The sequence below is a fragment of the Salvia splendens genome, chromosome 8 (genome assembly GCF_004379255.2).
Source record: "Salvia splendens isolate huo1 chromosome 8, SspV2, whole genome shotgun sequence".
NCBI lineage: Eukaryota > Viridiplantae > Streptophyta > Magnoliopsida > Lamiales > Lamiaceae > Salvia > Salvia splendens.
In genome coordinates this window covers 24,771,687-24,777,699 of record NC_056039.1, presented here as the reverse complement: position 1 = coordinate 24,777,699, position 6,013 = coordinate 24,771,687, and the positions used below count along the sequence as shown (strand labels likewise).

Sequence of the window (6,013 nt, the reverse complement as noted above, 5' to 3'; positions counted from 1 at the left end):
TAAGTTCCTAGAGTCATTTTCATGGATTCTCTTGCATTATCTAGATTGACTTACTATACTCAACTTTCTCAAATCCATGCTCCAAATAAATGCTTCAAGTAACATGATATTTTATCTCTATTTAACTTACTAAGCACAACTTTCTTAAATCCATGCTCTAAAGAAATGCTTCAAGTAACATGATTAGGCCCTAAGAGCATCCCCATTCGTGCTCTTGCCAATGAGCACGGATGTGGGTCCGAACCCACTTTTACTCCATACTCTTAGGCAAGAGCACAACACTCACATCCGTGCTCTTCCGCAAAGACAAGCTCAAGGGTCCTACCATTCTATTATTCAATTTAAATAAAAACATTTCCATAAAATTAAAATGTATTAAAAATATCCGGAATACTATTACAAATTACAAAATGTGTTTGATTAGGTTTTCTTGTAACACAATGTGGGATCGGGTATCGCGCATTGTGTTCCTTGTTTCGATCCTCTCGCCCACCGTCGTATGCACACCTCGGTGTGGGGGAGACCTCGCGGTTGAGCTTCCGGCTTCATCCTCGTCGTAAAAGCTAGCCGTCATCGGTCCTTCGTCAGCTATAATCATGTTGTGCAAGATAATACACGTGTACATGATGTCGGCGATATTTTTCACGTACCACAGCCGAGACGGGGCCTTCACAATGTTGAATCGGGCTTGAAGGACCCAAAAAGCTCTTTCGATGTCTTTCCGAGCGGACTCTTGACGCTGCGCAAAAAGAACCCGTCTCGGGTCTTGCGGGTTGCTGAGCGTCTTCACGAAAGTCGACCATCTTGGGTAGATACCATCGTCGAGATAGTAGCCCATGTGGTATGCATTTCCGTTGACGGTGAAGTCGATCGCCGGTGCTACACCATTCAAAACATCATTGAACAATGGTGAAGAATAGAGCACGTTCAAGTCGTTGTTGGATCCGGCAATACCAAAATATGCATGCCAAATCCATAGGCGATAGTCGGCGACCGCTTTAAGGATGAGTGTTGGGTCGCCGCCTTTGTGGCCGCTTAGGTGTTGCCCCCTCCAAGCAGTCCGACAATTCTTCCACCTCCAATGCATGCATTCAATGCTGCCAAGCATACCGGGAAAACCATGGACTGTTTCGTGAAGACGGAGCAACCGTTGACAATCATCGGTGGTGGGTGCCCGAAGGAATTCCTCACCGAAAGCTGAACGAACGCCGTCGCAAAATTTTTTAAGACAAATGATTCCAGTTGACTCACCGACATGCAAATACTCGTCGAAGAGGTCAGTCGTTTGCCCATTAGCAAGTTGTCGGATGGCACACGTACACTTCTGCAACGCTGAGAGACTTTCCCGACCGGTTGCGTCTGTACTTGTTTGAAAGTATTCAACACGGGGGATAATGTGTTGACAATACACATAAACAAGCATTTTGACATGCTAAAAAGGTGCAGAAAGTAATCTTTCGGAAACCGCGGCTGGTCGGAAAAATAGTCGGCAACGAGCCTTTCCTTGGCTCCCTCCCGGTCACGGTGGATGTAGCAGCGAGTTGATCTAGTTGGTCGAGGAGGAGGGGCGGGGTATTCGCGGCGACTTATGCTTCATAGGCAGCACGATATTGTTCATAGTATTCTTGTTCTTCGCGCCCCGCTTCCGCAATGAGATGAGTGAAATCTATTTGAGAGGGTTTGAGTGAGAGAGGAAGATGCAGATAAGTTGTATGAAAAAATATGAATGAGAGATGAATGGGAGATGATTTGATGTGAATAATGGATGATGAATGTGTGTATTTATAGATGATTTTGGGAATAAAAAAAAGCAAAAAAATACTAGAAAAACGGTAAAAAAACGGCCATATTTTTGGGAATCTGAATTTTTTTTTTTAATTTTTGGTATTATTTTTTATTTTAAAAAATGAATTTCCAATGGAAATTCCGTTGGCCAATCAAGAGCGCCACGTCAGCTGCTCGCTGGCACGGACGTGCTCTTAGATAAGAGATGCGCCGCGCCAGCGGCAAGAGTGCAGCGGCGAGCAGGCGGTGTCGTGTCGCTGGCACGGACGGACGGACGACCCGCTGCTCACCACTGCGGATGCTCTAAAGGAGAAGGAAGGGTGGAATGCCAACAGGCGTCTATTATTGAATTGACCCGAAATGATAGTACTTATTTTGCGAATGTCTGGTGCCAAAGCCACTGAATAGGTAAGTCGTCAATCCATGGACTATGTAATGTAATTTATCCGCTGGGTTAAAGGTAGATATTTTACCCGAGGTTTCTAATCTACCCTTGTGTGATTCCTGTTGAAGCATATACTCTGGGGTGGGTGCAGGTCGGTATATCAATACCGATTTGATCCGAGGTCTCTTATTGAATTGCTTATTCAATGAGCATTCTCAATATTATGCCTTGAAGAGGACTCGAACCTCCACGCTCTTTAGCACGAGATTTTGAGTCTCGCGTGTCTACCATTTCACCACCAAGGCATCTTGAAAGTGCATCCTATTCTATGAATATGATATCTATCTAGTGTGATGTATGGAATAACGGCGGAGTGAGTATAAATTGAACACAAGCTTTAACATGGTACATGGTAGTAGATCCTATAGAAATTGGAGTTACTCATTGTTTGTGTAAAAATATCTCAAATTCACCTTTTCATTTTATATACTCCCTTCGTCCCATTAAATATGAAATATTTGGGAATCGACACGGGATTTTATGTAGTGTTGTTTTGTAAGTTAATGAAGAGAAAGTAAAGTAAGAGATATGAAAAAGTAGAGATAGAGTTGTTTCCATTTTAGGAAACATTTCATTTTTAATGAGATAATCCAAAAAGAAAAATGTTTCATTTTTAATGGGATAGAAGGAGTATATAATGGGATTATATGTTGTTTTGATCTTCATCTTTTGTTTTTAAGTGAAGTTAGGTTGAGATTTTGCTTCTTGAGGCTGATACTAAACTAATGCAAGAATTGGACCAACCTATGTGAAAGTTTTTTTTTTTTAACCTATGTGAGAGTTAGTTCGTCCAATTTTAGATTTTGCCAACTGTACGCACATAGATAAACTATGTTGGAATAATTTCATTCCGAGTAAGTTGTAGTTTTGGTCGTACTATCGTCTAAAACATACTCCCTCCGTCTCCAAAGAATATGCATTTTGACCATATTTCTTTTTTTTCGTACGTCCAATAGAAAATATTCATTTATGGAAACCTTTTTATCCTACTCTTTTACTTTATCATTTATGCGTCCCACCACCCACTACATAATTTCAACTACTTTTTCTCATTCTCTCTTACTTTATCAATCATGCATTAAACGCGTGTCAATCTTAAATGGCCTTTTTGTATAGGACGTGGGTGATTATATAATGAGGTTTAAGATCACAATCTTTGGTGCAGCGAATGGAACATCTAAGTTTATAATGGGTTGAAAAAATTTCGACATTGCGATCGACGGTTGTGCGCCACAATGGGCGCCGATTGACCGCCGGTCTAGGCACTGATCGAGTTTCGGGCCAGGCGGAGGAGGTCGCCGATTGGCGGATTGGTCACAATGGGCGCTAATCGGACCACCGATCAATTGGGCTGACGATCGACACATTTATTGTGAATGCTCTCAATGTAAACTAGGGAGTACAATTACACAAGGGAAACACCTCTCAGGTGTCCATCATGCTTACAGAATTTGTAGAGATACAATATATAAATAATTTTTTTTTAATTTCTACTCTCTCCATCCCACAAGAGTATGCACTTTTGGTTGAGCATGAGTTTTAATACACAATTGGTAATAAAAGAGAGATACAAAGAAAAAAGTAATTAAAGTATGACCAGTAGAGAATGAATCTCGCCTCAATAGATAGAAAAAGTCCACAAAATTAGAAAATGCATACTCTTGTGAGACGGATTAAAATAGAAAGAGTGCATACTCTTGTGGGACGAATGGAGTATTATGTAGAAAAAAAACAAGTGGAAGATTATTCTGATTTAATATAAGAAACACGATAGATATTTTGACGTCAAAATAATTTGTTCTTCAAATATCAATCGATGGAGGTGAGATATGTTGCTAACTTTTTTAAGTTGCTAACTTTGCTAACTCGTCAATGCAGTGTATTAAAAATGTCAACACTATGACATTGAAATGTCAACATTAACTTAGTTGATATTGTAATACACTATGTTGACATTAATATTTAAAATTTCAACACAAGTTAGCATATCAACGCAGTGTATTAAAAATATGAGTAAATGTCAAAAGTGGTCCTGATCATATGACGATTTTACGATTTTGGCCCAGAACATTATCTTTTGAATTATTTCGTCCACCACTATTGAAAATGAGTCGGATTTAGTCCTTTTTGGACAGTGCAGTTTAACATTAACAGTCAACGGTTGTTTAGTCAATTTGACCAAATTATGGATTTAGATTAGAAATTTTTATTTTTTTCTAAAATAATAAAAAGCTATTATACTAAAAAATCAAATTAAATTAAAAGGAACATATTGTCTGTTGATTCTTCTTCTTTCTTAGTTCATCTTTTTTTGAAGAACTCAAGTAGATTTGGGAGAAACCGGCTCCGGGAGATACAAGCAGCGAGGAATGGTCGGATACACGCAGCCACGACGAGTGGCGTCCATGAGCGTCGCCGCTCAAGTTGCTCGAGAGAAGGGGGTGAAGCTAGGGCACGAAGTCGGCTACTCGAAGTCGGCTACACGAAGTCGGCTACACGAAGCTAGGGGGTGAACATATAAAATCATCATATGTTTGAGACCATTTTTTACTTTTACTCTAAAAATATCAACACGATCATATTAAAATATCAACATAAATTTTCTTTTATGTTAACATTTAATATGATCGTGTCGACATTTTTAATACATTGCATTGATAAACTATTTTTAAAAAAATTAGCATTATAAAATACCTCCGTCGATGTTCATTCACCCTTAGTGCATTGTGATAATAGAGTTGTGATAGTGATTGGGTTGGGCCCAATATATTTCCTAAATAAGTTTGATGAAGTAAAGCCCAATCGACCTGAAAAAAAAATTAAGAGTATAATATGGATTTCTTAATTTAATTTATATAAGGTGACGCTGTGACAAGGTCCCACATGATGGGCAGGTGGTGCCCACAACCAAGTTACCTGTATTTGTCATACTACTATACTCTCATGTACTCCATTGGTTAGAGTATCCACCATAGGAATGACTTCCCCACGGACTAGCACTAGGACTTCCTAAAAACACCTTCTATCATGTCACTAGGACTTCCCATCCCACTGTCACATCACTAGGACATCCCACTGCACAATAGTGGACAAGCACTAGGACATCCCAACAAATAAATTCACATTTTAATAATACGGAATTAAAATTTCGACACGAATACGGAGAAATTGCAATCATAATTTCATTAAACTAAAAACATAAAAAAGTACAATTAAAAAAAATAATTTCAATAAATTACATTATAAATATCAACGTGCACTCCTCCGCGCCCACAACTCTTCAATTATATCTTGTTGGAGTTGAATATGGGCTTCTTGTTGACGCATGTCGGCATGTGTTTGGAGTCGTCCGACGTCATCATGAGGTATCCCCATTCATACACTGGCGGTGGTCACGCCGTGGCTTGGCCCGACGTCATCTTCATTGGTCCAATCAGTCAGTTCTGGACCTTCTTGTTCAACGATCATGTTGTGCATGATGATACATGCGTATATGACATCAGCAATGCAGTCGTCATACCACAAACGGGTTGGACCCTTCACCGCCGCCCATCGAACCTGGAGCACACCAAATGTCCACTCCACATCCTTGCACGCTACCTCCTGTCGGCTCGCAAAGTAGACCTTCTTTTCTTCGATTAGACATCTGATCTTCTTCACAAAGACGGGCAACCTAGGGTATATCTCATCCGACAAATAGTAGCTCATATCATGCTGGTTGCCGTTGGCGACAAAACTGATGGCCGGACCAATGCCCATGCACTGCTCATTGAAAAGGGGAGA

At 40.1% G+C, this 6,013-nt stretch overlaps 1 non-coding gene across 1 annotated transcript; it reads right to left on the bottom strand.

Moving 5' to 3' along the window:
* Positions 1-2,394: 2,394 nt before the first annotated feature.
* On the bottom strand, positions 2,395-2,475 carry TRNAL-CAA. The gene has a single exon. It is a non-coding gene; the product is annotated as a tRNA-Leu (tRNA).
* Between the last annotated feature and the right edge of the window lie 3,538 nt (positions 2,476-6,013).